Raw genomic sequence first — 15,151 nt, 5'->3', positions numbered from 1 at the left:
ACGCACGATATTGTTTGGTAGGACTCACGCTCACGCACACAAAATTTTTTATAGAAAAAAAAACATTAAAATTTTTTTTATAGAAATAAATTTTTTAAAAAATATTCTATGAAAATAACATTTTGGGCAAAATTTTCTATAGAAATAACATTTTGGAGAAAATTTTCTATAGAGATAAAATTTTGACAAAATTTTCTATAAAAATAAAATTTTGACAAAATTTTTTATAAAAATAAAATTTTGACAAAATTTTCTATAAAATTAAAATTTTGACAAAATTTGCTATAGAAAAAAAATGTTGACAAAATTTTCTCACGCACACTCACGAAAAGAAATTTTGTACTCACGCACCCTCACACAAGAAAATGTCGTGACTCACGAGAAATACCGTGACTCACGAAAAATAGCGTGACTCACGTATAGTTTTATGAGTAATTTACCTTAGCGACGTGTCTGAAATCATGAGCATTATTAAAATCGAAAGCGTTATTATACTCTTAACATCCCTATAATTGTAAATGAGTTTAACTCCTAATCGTTTTATGTTGGTGAGCAGGATGATTTTCGTGAGCGTGATTCTTTACTCACACACATTCACGAAGATATTATTTTCGTGACTCACGCTCACGCACGAAATTTTGGTTTGTTAATCACGTTCACGCACACTCACGCCGTTGCCATGAGCGTGACTCACGACTCCCGCGTGAGTCACAAACATTTTCTCTTTGCCTTTGCCAATTTAAAATCATTGATTTGAGTGCAGTTGGCTGGGTTTATTTTCATTCGTTTCATTCATTCGTTTTGTTTTCTATGTGTTGACAATAATTCCTTTCCTCTGTTGGTTAAGCTACTCCTGTAGTTTAGTCAACGCAATGGCTTTTAAGCTGAGATCAAAACAACAAATATGATTGTAGTACAAACCAACAATAACAAAACAAACCAAATGAAGTAAGAGGAAGCACGCTCCAAATAAACCCAGCCAAATGCACTCATATCGATGATTTGAAATTGGCAAAGGAAAAAGAGAAATGTTTATACAAAGATTTATTTCGGCAAAACCGACTATCACAAACCTTTTTTGGTTAACTTTGGGTTTGGTGAAATACCAGAATATGTTCTGATAATTGGTTGATAGTTTTGTTGCAAGAAGAGGATGCTGATGAGGAATGTGGTAATTCCGAAACGTGCGTCCATCCAACCATCTTTCAGTTTATAGGGCTTTGCCCAAATAAATTTGACAAACATTCTTTTTCTCTGTTGGTTAAGCTACTCTTGTAGTTTAGTCAACGCAATGGTTTTTAAGTTGGGATCAAAACAACAAATATGAAAAAAAAAAATTTGTTAAAATTTCTTATAGAAATAAAATTTTGTTAAAATTTTCTATCGAAATAAAATGTTGACAAAATTTTCCATAGAAATAAAATTTTGAAATTTTTCTATAGAAATAATATTTTGACAAAATTGTCTATAGAAATAAAATGTTGACAAAATTTTGACCCATTTTTTATAGAAAAAAAGCTTTTGAAAAAATTTCCATAGAAATAAAATGTTGACAAAATTTTTTTGTAGAAAAAAAGTTTTGACACAATTTTCTATAGAAATAAGATTTTCCAAAAATTATCTATAAAAATAAAATTTTGACAAAATTTTCTACAGAAAGTAATATAGTTTATATTCTTATTATAAGCACAAAATGGTGATCAAATTAAAGGGTGATTTGTTAAGAGCTTGATAACTTTTTAAAAAAAAAAAACGCATAAAATTTGCAAAATCTCATCGGTTCTTTATTTGAAACGTTAGATTGGTCCATGACATTTACTTTTTGAAGATAATTTCATTTAAATGTTGACCGCGGCTGCGTCTTAGGTGGTCCATTCGGAAAGTCCAATTTTGGGCAACTTTTTCGAGCATTTCGGCCGGAATAGCCCGAATTTCTTCGGAAATGTTGTCTTCCAAAGCTGGAATAGTTGCTGGCTTATTTCTGTAGACTTTAGACTTGACGTAGCCCCACAAAAAATAGTCTAAAGGCGTCAAATCGCATGATCTTGGTGGCCAACTTACCGGTCCATTTCTTGAGATGAATTGTTCTCCGAAGTTTTCCCTCAAAATGGCCATAGAATCGCGAGCTGTGTGGCATGTAGCGCCATCTTGTTGAAACCACATGTCAACCAAGTTCAGTTCTTCCATTTTTGGCAACAAAAAGTTTGTTAGCATCGAACGATAGCGATCGCCATTCACCGTAACGTTGCGTCCAACAGCATCTTTGAAAAAATACGGTCCAATGATTCCACCAGCGTACAAACCACACCAAACAGTGCATTTTTCGGGATGCATGGGCAGTTCTTGAACGGCTTCTGGTTGCTCTTCATTCCAAATGCGGCAATTTTGCTTATTTACGTAGCCATTCAACCAGAAATGAGCCTCATCGCTGAACAAAATTTGTCGATAAAAAAGCGGATTTTCTGCCACTGATTTTGGTAATAAAATTCAATGATTTGCAAGCGTTGCTCGTTAGTAAGTCTATTCATGATGAAATGTCAAAGCATACTGAGCATCTTTCTCTTTGACACCATGTCTGAAATCCCTCGTGATCTGTCAAATACTAATGCATGAAAATCCTAACCTCAAAAGAATCACCCTTTATATATATACAAATAATTTTCTATAGAAATAAAATTTTGACCAAATTTTCTATAGAAAACAACTTTTGACAAAGTATTATAGAAATAAATTTCTGTCAAAACTTATAGAAGCAAATTTGACAAAATTATCTATAGAAAAAAACATTAAAATTTTTTATAGAAATAAAATTTTGACAAAATTTTCTATATAAATAAAATTTTGGGCAAAATTTTCTATAGAAATAAAATTTTGACAAAATTTTCTATAGAAATAAAATTTTGATAACATTTGCTATAGAAATAAGATTTTGACAAAATTTGGTATAGAAATAAAATTTTGATAAAATTTGCTATAGAAATAAAATTTTGACAAAATTTTCTATAGAAATAAAATTTTGACAACATTTGCTATAGAAATAAGATTTTGACAAAATTTTTCTATAGAAATAAAAGCTTGACAAAATATTCTTTAAAAATAAAATTTTAAGAAACTTTTCTATAAAAATAAAATTTTGACATAATTTTCTATAGAAATAAATTTTTGATGAAATTTTCCATAAAAATAAAATTTTCCAAAAATTTTCTATAAAAATAAAATTTTAACAAAATTTTCTATAAAAATAAAATTTTAACAAAATTTTCTATAAAAATAAAATGTTGACAAAATTTTCTATAGAAACAAATATTTTTTTTGTAATAAGTACAAAATGTTGATTAAGCCCTTCGAAATTAGATTTTCTATACAAATAATTTTCTATAGAAAAAAATTTTGACCAAATTTTCTATAGAGAACAACTTTTGATAAAGTATTCTATAGAAATAAATTTCTTTCAAAACCATTAGAAACAAATTAGGCAAAATTTTCTATAGAAAAAAAACATTAACATTTGTTTATTGAAATAATTTTTTTACAAAATTGTCTATAGAAAAAACATTTTGGGGAAAATTTTCTACAGAAATAAAATTTTGACAAAATTTTCTATAGAGATAAAATTTTGACAAAATTTTCTATAAAAATAAAATTTTGACAAAATTTTTTATAAAAATACAATTTTGACAAAATTTTCTATAAAACTAAAATTTTAACAAAATTTTCTATATAAATAAAGTTTTGACAAAATTTGCTATAGAAATAAAATTTTTACAAAATTTGCTATAGAAATAAAATTTTGACAATATTTGCTATAGAAATAAATTTTTGACAATATTTGCTATAGAAATAAAATTTTGACAACATTTTTCTATAGAAATAAAAGCTTGACAAGGTTAGGTTAGTTTAGGTGGCAGCCCGATGTTTCAGGCTCACTTAGACTATTCAGTCCATTGTGATACCACATTGGTGAACTTCTCTCTTATCACTGAGTGCTGCCCGATTCTATGTTAAGCTCAATGACAAGGGACCTCCTTTTTAAAGCCGAGTCCGAACGGCGTTCCACATTGCAGTGAAACCACTTAGAGAAGCTTTGAACCCCTCAGAAATGTCACCAGCATTACTGAGGTGGGATAATCCATCGCTGAAATACTTTTTGGTGTTTGGTCGAAGCAGGAATCGAACCCACGAGCTTGTGTATGCAAGGCGGGCATGCTAACCATTGCACCACGATGGCTCCCTAAAAAATATTCTTTAGAAATAACATTTTGAGAAACTTTTCTATAAAAATAAAATTTTGCAAAATTTTTTTATAAAAATAAAAATGTAACAAAGCATTTCTTTCGAGGAAATATTTTTTTTTATAATAACCACAACATTTTGATCACTCGTTTCGAAATAAGATTTTCCTATTTGGTAGTTTGTTTGGTAAAACTTTCCCAAAATTATGGTGGATTATTTTTGGCTCGAGTGGCAACCGTGTTCAGAACGCGTCAGGCAAGAACTAATTATTTCTGACATTTTTTGCGTTTGAAAAATAAAATATAATATAATAAAATAAAATAAAATAAAATAAAATAAAATAAAATAAAATAAATAAAATAAAATAAAAGATAGAAAATATATCGCTTTATTTTGTTGCATTACCTATCGGTCGCCCTGTAAATAATTTGTATGTTCGACACAGAATCTGAAACCCTTTGAAATGTTACCAGTACTACTGAATGTAAACAAACTTTAGCCTTTGTATTAGACGAGTACATAACTAAATTTATTCGTTATATCCTATTACAATTCATATTTTTTGTGTGTATGTACGTGTGTGTGTTTGCAGCACGTGGTGTAACTTATTTTTGTTCAAAGCCTTAGGCCATATCTATGGGAAAAATAAATATCCAATATCAGGCTGCACGTGGGCTTTACACAAAATGTAAACAACTTTTGTGGCGCCAAAACCAAATGCCGGCAAAATATTTACATTCGTTTATCCGTTGGACATGCGTTTTAACACGAATAATTCGTAACGAAAAGCTCTCTCTTTGGAAGCTCAAAGGATAATTGTAGGAAAGCTCTGGCGAAAAAACTATAAAAGAAGCAGTAGTTGTATGATAAAAGGTTAGTTTAACGGTGGCTTGAGTGGAATAAACTTCGATATCAAGCTCAAGAACAGGGGTAGTGAATAAAGTGAAATAAACAAAATAGCCAACGATTTGACTATAAGTACACACTCACATAAGGATTAAAGTGTTTTAAAGGATTTAAGAGATTTATGAATTACAGATAATACTAAAGAAAATAAAAAAAAATACATATTTCATTGGTGAGATAAAAAGATAAAATTAATTAAATAATTTACACTAAATCGGAATGAAATTTTCATTGAAATAAATGATCCAGCCAACAACAACATTCCATAAATAAATAAATAAATAATTCGAACAATAAATAATGCTTACTGGTGTGTCAGACACAGAAAATACATTGGTGCTGTTAAATGATAAATAATTCAGTACTGATTTTTCCTTGGCTTAATGAATGCACGAATGACGGTATATGAGTGTGTGTGTGAGTGTGTAAGTTCATGTGTCCGTTCATTCAAGTATGCCATTCACATGAGGGTGTTAAGAGTATGATTGATATTTAATTAAAACAAAAAAATAACTCATACGCTACCAGGCTAACAAGTGAGTGAATTCCCAGAGAGGGAGAGTGTGCATATGTTCGTGTGTATGTGTTGATGTTCCTATGCTCTGCCATTTGGAAGCTCTTTACTGTGTAAATACCATTAATTATAGCATACGCTTGTGCTATTCATCAACCTCTGATTTATGTAAATCAATTTTCATCATATCAACAGCGGATAATTGTTGAGTTTCACAACAATAACACAAAAACAATAAAATTACATGAAATAACAAGCACGATAACAAAAAGTGAAAATAAATCAAATAAAACGCTATGCTATTGTAAATGTAAACTCATTGATGTGTTTTGTTTCGGATATCATAAAAGGATATATTTTTTTTTGTTTAAATAAAATTATCAACGGTCATTACCGTAATCAACAAAAGGTATGTGTGAAAAAATTCTCAACTTTATTTATAAAGATTTTTTATAAGAGGTTAATGTGGGAGTGCAAAATGTATCTGCTTTTGTTTAAATATTTCATCGACCTTATCATTAACGAGAACAAATACAAATAATTATCACCAATGGAGGAAAAATTGTTCAAAAATTAATCAATTCTGATCATGTTTGAGAATTCATTTTTATGTAGAAATGAAATTGGTTCTTTATGTTAATTCTGTTAGAACATAATTCCATATGAATATATTAGAGTGGGTAAAAAAAAAAATATAAATAAATAAAAATAATTTAAATATAAATAAGAAAAACTAAATATAGAAAAGTATATTCGGTTAATAGTTCGGCCAGGGCAAATTTTATGATATGAAATAATTTAGGAAAAAATTAAAACGAATCGGATTAAATCAGTTCCTCTCATAAAAATCGATCAAATCTGTGAATCGGTTTTCATGGGGCTATATATCTTTATGGTCTGATGTGAACCAGTTTTTGCATGACATATATTAATACCGAGTACGAAATTTCAGGCGGTTTGGATGAAATTTACTCCTCCAAGAGGCTCCGGAGGTCAAATTTGGGGATCGGTAGCAAACACATAGGCTACATATATAGCTATGGACTGATATCGACCAATTTTTGCATGATGATCGCGTGCTAAATTTCAATCGGAATAGGAATACAATGTCGACAAAAATTTTTTATAGGAATAAAATGTTGACAACATTTTCTATAGAAATAAAATTTTGACAAAATGTTCTATAGAAATAAAATTTTGTCAAAATTTTCTATAGAAATACAATTTTGACAAATTTTTCTATAGAAATAAAATTTTGACAAAAATTTCTATAGAAATAAAATTTTGAAAAAATTTTCGATAGAAATAAAATTTTGACAGAAGTTTCTATAACATCTATTAACATCGGGTGATAGGTAGCCCCCATATAGGCTATATATAGCTATGGACTAATATGAACGAATTTTTGCATGATGGTCGCGTGCAAAATATCAATCGGAATAGGAATACAATTTTGACAAAATTTTCTAAGAAATAAAATTTTGACAAAATTTTTATATAGAAATAAAGTTTGAAAAAAATTTTATAGAAATAAAGTTTGAAAAAAATTTATAGAAATAAAATTTTGACAAAATTTTATACGGAAATAAAATTTTTTATAGGAATAAAATTTTGACAAAATGTTCTACAGAAATAAAATTTTGACAAAATTTTCTAAAGAAATAAAATTTTGACAACATTTTTTATTGGAATAAAATTTTGTCAAAATTTTCTATAGCAATAAAATATTGACAAAATTTCCGATAGAAATAAAATTTTGCAAAAATTTTCTATAGAAATAAAATTTTGACAATTTTTGCTATAGAAATAAAATTTTGACAAAATTTTCGATAGAAATAAAATTTTGACAGAAGTTTCTATAACATCTATTAACATCGGGTGAGCGGTAGCCCCCATATTGACTTTATATAGCTATGGACTAATATGGACGAATTTTTGCATGATGATCGTGTGCAAAATTTCAATCGGAATAGGAATAAAATTTTGACAAAATTTTCTAAGAAATAAAATATTAAAAAAATTTTTATATAGAAATAAAATTTAAAAAAAAAAAATTGTAGAAATAAAATTTTGACAAAATTTTCTACGAAAATAAAATTTTCTAAAGAACTAAAATGTTGATAAAATTTTCTATAGAAATAAAATGTTGAAAAAATTCTCTATAGAAATAAAATTTTGACAAATTTTCTATAGAAATAAAATTTTGACAAATTTTCTATAGAAATAAAATTTTGACAAATTTTTCTATAGAAATAAAATTTTGTCAACATTTTCTATAGGAATAAAATTTTGACAAAATTTTCGATAGAAATAAAATTTTGACAGAAGTTTCTACAACATTTTTTAACATCGGGTGATCGGTAGCACCCATATAGGCTATATATAGCTATGGACGAATATGGACCAATTTTTGACAAAATTTTCTACAGAAATAAAATTTTGACAAAATTATTATATAGAAATAAAATTTGAAAAAAAATTATAGAAATACAATTTTGACAAAATTTTCTACGGAAATGAAATTTTGAAAAAAATTTTATAGAAATAAAATGTTGACAAAATTTTCTATAGGAATAAAACTATCCAGTCAATTGGAGGATAATCCCATTGAAAATTGGTCTAAAATATGAAACAGTCTACCATATTTCCCCAACTCTGGTGTACATATATATGGGAGCTATATATAATCTGTACCGATTGTGACTAAATTTGACATAATAATTCTGCTATCTCTGCAAAATTTCACGTAAATGGAAGTAAAGGGTGATTCTTTTGAGGCTAGGATTTTCATGCATTAGTATTTGACAGATCACGTGGGATTTCAGACATGGTGTCAAAGAGAAAGATGCTCAGTATGCTTTGACATTTCATCATGAATAGACTTACTAACGAGCCACAACGTCGAATTTTCAGTGAATGAGCCCTAGAAAAGTTGGCAGAAAATCCGCTTATTTATCGACAAATTTTGTTCAGCGATGAGGCTCATTTCTGGTTGAATGGCTACGTAAATAAGCAAAATTGCCGCATTTGGAGTGAAGAGCAACCAGAAGCCGTTCAAGAACTGCCCATGCATCCCGAAAAATGCACTGTTTGGTGTGGTTTGTACGCTGGTGGAATCATTGGACCGTATTTTTTCAAAGATGCTGTTGGACGCAACGTTATGGTGAATGGCGATCGCTATCGTTCGATGCTAACAAACTTTTTGTTGCCAAAAATGGAAGAACTGAACTTGGTTGACATGTGGTTTCAACAAGATGGCGCTACATGCCACACAGCTCGCGATTCTATGGCCATTTTGAGGGAAAACTTCGGAGAACAATTCATCTCAAGAAATGGACCGGTAAGTTGGCCACCAAGATCATGCGATTTGACGCCTTTAGACTATTTTTTGTGGGGCTACGTCAAGTCTAAAGTCTACAGAAATAAGCCAGCAACTATTCCAGCTTTGGAAGACAACATTTCCGAAGAAATTCGGGCTATTCCGGCCGAAATGCTCGAAAAAGTTGCCCAAAATTGGACTTTCCGAATGGACCACCTAAGACGCAGCCGCGGTCAACATTTAAATGAAATTATCTTCAAAAAGTAAATGTCATGGACCAATCTAACGTTTCAAATAAAGAACCGATGAGATTTTGCAAACTTTATGCGTTTTTTTAAAAAAAAAGTTATCAAGCTCTTAACAAATCACCCTTTATAACCTTGGCCCCCTTTGTGATATGAGTGTAAATCGGGCGAAACATATATATGGAAGCTATATCTAAATCTAAACCGATTTTAAATTTGGCACATATAACGGTATAATTAAACGTACCCCTTGTGCAAAATTTGAACCAAATCACGGAAAAACTCTGGCTTTTGAGGCCATATAAGTACAAATCGGACGAAAGATATATATGGGAACTATATCTAAATTTGAACCGATTTCAACCAAAATTGGTACATATACCGATACTATCTAAATCTGAACCGATTTCAACCAAATTTGGCACACTTACCGATACTGTTAAACGTACTCCTTGTACAAAATTTTAACCAAATCACGGAAAAACTCTGGCTTTTGAGGCCATATAAGTGCAAATCGGACGAAAGATATATTTGGGAGCTATGTACAATTCTGAACCGATTTCATTTAAATTTAGCAAGCATTGGTGGAATGTATATTCTACTCTCTGTGTAAAATTTCACAAAAATCGATGGTAAACTTTGGCCTCTGTGGTCATATGAGTCTAAATCGTACGAAAGAAATATATGGGAGCTATAGCTAAATCTTAACCAATTTGGCTGATATTTTGCAAGTTTTTTGAGACTCATAAAATATTCAGATGTATGGAATTGGAAGAACATCGGTTTATAAACACGCCAATTATGACCAGATCGGGGATAAATATATATATGGCAGCTATATCTAAATCTGAACTGATTTTTTCCAAAAACAATAGAGATTGTCTTTGTCCCAAAAAACGACCCTATGCCAAATTTGAGGACGATCGGACTTAAACTGTGACCCGTACTTTGCACACAAAAATACATAAACAGACAGATGGACAGACGGACAGACAGACAGACGGACATCGCTAAATCGACTCAGAATTTAATTCTAAGACGATCGGTATACTAGGTTAGGTTAGGTTAGGTTAAAGTGGCAGCCCGATTAAGATTCAGGCTCACTTAGACTATTCAGTCCATTGTGATACCACATTAACTAAAAGTACCTATTACATATGGGCACTTCTAGTTTTAACCGCTGAACCTTCTTGATTATTTTTCTTTGTTGAACCAACCAGATTGTTCCAAAAACAGTAGCAGACTGCTTAAGTTAACGTTTTCCAGATCCGCCAGTAATCTGAAGCTATATGCTCCTAAAAGTTGCTTGCGCTTTACACAAAATGCAGGACACTCACACAAGAGGTGTTTAATTGATTCTTTTTCCTCCGCATCATGACAGCTCATACAATAGTCATTATACTTCGCGCCAATAGTTTTTGCAAAATCGCCTATCAGGCAGCGACCCGTTATAGCAGATATCAGGAGTGATATCTGACGTCTCGAGAACATTAGCATATCTAGTGTGCGGTTTAAGTTGAAATGGGGCCATATTTGCTTGGTGTCGTTACAACCCTTGCAATTCTCCCATCGAACATTTGCCATCATAACAGCCTTCTCACGCAGCATGAGCTTGCAGGTAGCTAGGGGCATACCAACAAATTCTAGTTCCCCTGGAATATGTAAGGTAGTCCCTAGCCTTGCCAACTCATCCGCTTCGCAGTTCCCCGGTATGTTCCTATGGCCAGGCACCCATATTAGGTGAATATTGTACTGCTCAGCCATCTCATTGAGAGATTTGCGGCAGTCGATGGCCGTTTTCGAGTTGAGGAACACAGAGTCCAAGGATTTTATTGCAGGTTGACTGTCTGAGTATATATTAATGCCCACATTTTTTGGAACATTACTTCTCAGCCAATTCGCCACCTCTCTTATTGCTAATATTTCAGCCTGAAAAACACTACAGTGATTAGGTAATCTTTTCGCTATTCGAAGTTCCAGATCATTAGAATATACTCCGAACCCCACTTGTCCATCCAATTTGGAGCCATCAGTGTAGAAATCTATATATTCTTTATTCCCCGGGGTCTGTGTGCACCACGCCTCACTGTTGGGGATTAGAGTCTCAAACTTTTTGTCGAAAAGTGGACTCGCCAAAGTGTAATCCACTACGTTAGGCACATCTGGCATTGTTTTGAGGACAGAACTGTGACCGTAACCTTTTTCCGACCACAGCGATAGTTCGCGCAACCGCACAGCCGTTGTTGCAGCTGACTGTTTGGCCAAAATGTCTAAAGGCAATAGATGCAGCACGACATTAAGGGAATTTGTTCCTGTCTTGCTGAATGCGCCTGAAATACACAAACACGCCATACGCTGAACTTTATCTAAACAAGTCGGTTTCTGAAGTGCCGGCCACCAGACTACAACACCATATAGCATTATAGGTCTAACCACTGCCGTGTATAGCCAATGCACAATTTTTGGTTTCAGTCCCCACTTTTTTCCTATTGCCTTTTTGCACGAGTACAAAGCTACAGTTGCCTTTCTCGCCCTTTCTTCAATATTAAGCTTAAAGTTCAGCTTCCTGTCCAAAATAACGCCAAGGTATTTTGCACATTCACCAAAGGGAATTTCAATACCCCCTAAGGAAATAGGCCTAACCGTGGGAGTTTTGCGATCGTTGCAGTACATGACTAATTCTGTCTTTGCAGGATTTACCCCAAGACCATTGTCTTTCGCCCATTTCTCAGTCATCCGGAGGGCCCTCCGAATAATATCTCTGATTGTGGATGGGAATTTTCCCCTGACTGCCAGAGCCACATCATCTGCGTATGCCACCACTTTTATCCTTTCTTTTTCTAGAGTAACCAGAAGGCTATTTATAGCAACATTCCAAAGAAGAGGTGATAGGACTCCTCCTTGGGGAGTGCCTCTGTTCACATACCTTTGTATGTTTGCTTGTCCTAGTGTGGCTGAAATACGTCTCTTCATTAGCAGTTCGTCTAACAGCCTGAGTATACATGGATCAACATTCAGAGTTGTCAGTCCATTTAATATCGAGCTCGGATGGACATTATTGAACGCCCCTTCGATGTCTAGAAACGCCACGATTGTGTATTCTTTGACAGATAGTGAGCTTTCAATAAAGCTGACTAGTTCATGTAGTGCGGTCTCAGTAGACCTGCCCTTCGAGTATGCATGCTGTCGTTTCGAGAACAAACTTGAATCGATGCTAGTTCTAAGATAAATATCTATCATCCTCTCCAGAGTCTTAAGTAGGAATGAGGATAAGCTGATTGGTCGGAAATCCTTCGCCCTCGAGTGAGAGGCTTTTCCCGCTTTAGGTATGAAAACGACTTTTGTTTCCCTCCACTTTCCTGGGATATATGATAAGTTGATACATCCTTTATATATCACCGACAACCAGGGGATAATTTTGTCAGTTACAGCTTGTAACTCCGCCGGAGTAATTCCATCAGGTCCAGGGGATTTGAATGGTCCAAAGCTATTTAGCGCCCATCTTATTCTAGTTTCCGATACAATTTCCTCGACAGGAAACGACCGCTGAGCAACTGTGGCACCGCCAGTACATGGTTCAACCGTCTGATTTCCAGGAAAATGTGTGTCCAATAGTACCTCCAGCGTCTCCTTACTGGACGTTGTCCAATTGCCCTCCGATGTTTTAATGAAACCTGGAGCGGAGTTGGTGGATGCTAGAACCTTCCGTAGTCTGGAAGCCTCGGACGTATTCTCAATACTGCTGCAGTAAGCATTCCAAGAGTTATGCTGAGCCTTTCTCAGTTCTCGCTTGTATCCTCTCAGATTCTTCTTGTAAGCGTCCCAGTCCTCAGGGGCTCTGGTGGACTTTGCCTTGTTAAAGAGCTTCCTGCAGGATTTCCTCATATTACTTAATTCCGTAGACCACCATGGTGGTCGATGTTTCCCCCTTGGCTTTCCTCTAGGGCATGCAGCTTTCAGTGAGATGTTGAAGGCCTTAGTAATCCGCTCCACTGCGTGTTCGATATCTTGCACATTTCTCATATTTGTCTCGGTTATTTCCGGTATCATCATATTGAACGATTCCCTATACCTATTCCAGTCAGCTTTCCTAACATTTGGCGGAAATATGATCTTGGTGATATGAACATCAAATTTGAAACTGATGTAGCGATGATCTGAGAAGCTGTGTTCACTTAAAACCTGCCACTCAGATATCATTTCATTTAGTTCTTGCGAGGCCAAGGTGATGTCCAAAACCTCTTGCCTGTTTTTAGTGACAAAGGTTGGGACATCTCCCTTGTTGCAAACTACCAGATTAGTACGCAAAATAAACTCTATTAGCGACTCTCCCCTTGTATTAGTATCACTACTTCCCCATATACTATGATGTGCATTCGCATCGCATCCCATAATGAGTTTCGCCTTTGTTTTCAGTGACTCCTCCACTAAGGTCTTAACGGCATATGGAGGCATCTCCCTGTCATGTCCCATGTAGACCGAAGATACCCAATATTTGCATTTGGCTATTTCTAAACTTGCAACGACAGTGTCTGTATTGCACATTGAGGGAAGCAGAAACAAATTGAGCTCGTTTTTAGCAATTATACAGGCTCGATTTACATCATTACCAGTATACTGCAATAGTTTGAACCCCGGAGTACTTAATTCACATATTTTGTTTTTGTAAACATATGGTTCTTGAATAAGAACTATATCTATGTCCCCTTTCATCAGGAGAACTTTTAAGGCAGCACATGCAGCCTTACAATGATGAAGATTTATCTGGAGGATCCGTAGGACCATCGAGATTTTCAACAACCGTCACATCAGCCGCTTCGATCGAGTCATCATCATCTGAGGCAATAGAAGCCTCCTCACGCATACGGTATCTATCCATGTCTTCAACTTTGGTATCTCCCTCGACTTCGCAAGAGGATCCGCTTACTTCTGATTCAGACAGAGGCTTGTCCATTTCTGAATCCTTTAGCTGATCGTTTTTATACACCTTCATTTGGATATAATGAAAGCCATAACATACACGGCCCTGGGACTTTGCCAGATGTGGCAAAGACTGAATGTTCAATATAAACACTGCATGCCGTCTTGGTCCATCCACTTCATCCAAACGGCCAACCTTCCAATCAGCTGTTGGAAGATCTGGATTGCATCGTTTCAGTCTATTTAAAATAGATTCAGGGTCAGAAGGGTTTGCAGGTATCCAGGCATGTGCTCTAGGTCTAGCCGGTATGTCTTTCTTCTCGACTAACTCTAGAGCAGCTCCTTCCCAAACTTCACCAATTAGTATCAGAGCAGCTTTAAAACATTCTATAGACCTCTGGTCCTCAAATGCGACTAGCTTAAATCGTCCTTGATACCAACCAGCCTCTTGGTGTCGAGGATCTGGGCCGGGAAACTTTTCCAGTACCTGTGAGTAGACGACAGATAGAGCATTCTCAATTTCCCCCCATTTTTGCTTTGGAACCATACCGTCCAATGCTCCTTTATTAATGATAGCCATCACAAGGCTATCTTTAGCAACTGAGGCAAACGATCTTTGATCCCTTTTGGAGGATGGCAGCTCATCCGGCGATCGTTCCCTTTTTCCAGTCTCAAGAATTCCTTGAGCCCATTTTAAGGAATCGCTTTGTTTAGCCGACAACGTGCTTGGGTCGACTGATCCTAACTTCTTTAGGATAAACAAAGCATTTCTGCGTTCCTTGAATCTCTTTCGTGAGGGATTACCTCCTTTTGATGTCGTTACCTTAGAAAAAGTTCGACTTGTCAGTGTGTCGCCACCTGTCGACCCGTCTACAGGTCGACTAATTGGGCCTAACTCTTGGTCATTGCCCAGATTTATAACTCCAGTCGATACCCGTCCACTGGGCCCTGAAGTTAACAACCCAGTGGATGACTTGGAATTTCGCTGCATGGTGGCTTAATATCCCACCACAC

General features: G+C 34.3%; 1 protein-coding gene across 1 annotated transcript in view; it reads left to right on the top strand.

Annotated features, from left to right (window-relative positions):
* Positions 1–5,133: 5,133 nt before the first annotated feature.
* LOC142220484 (uncharacterized) overlaps positions 5,134–15,151 on the top strand; it is a 94,054-nt gene continuing 84,036 nt past the window's right edge. The window contains exon 1 of the mRNA XM_075289660.1: positions 5,134–6,062. The gene's annotated coding sequence lies outside the window, so the exon portion shown is untranslated. The remainder of the gene's footprint in view (positions 6,063–15,151) is intronic.

Source organism: Haematobia irritans, chromosome 1, assembly GCF_050003625.1.
Source record: "Haematobia irritans isolate KBUSLIRL chromosome 1, ASM5000362v1, whole genome shotgun sequence".
Classification (NCBI taxonomy): domain Eukaryota; kingdom Metazoa; phylum Arthropoda; class Insecta; order Diptera; family Muscidae; genus Haematobia; species Haematobia irritans.
Note: the sequence above shows the minus strand (reverse complement) of the source record. Positions and strands in the feature narration are given on the sequence as shown.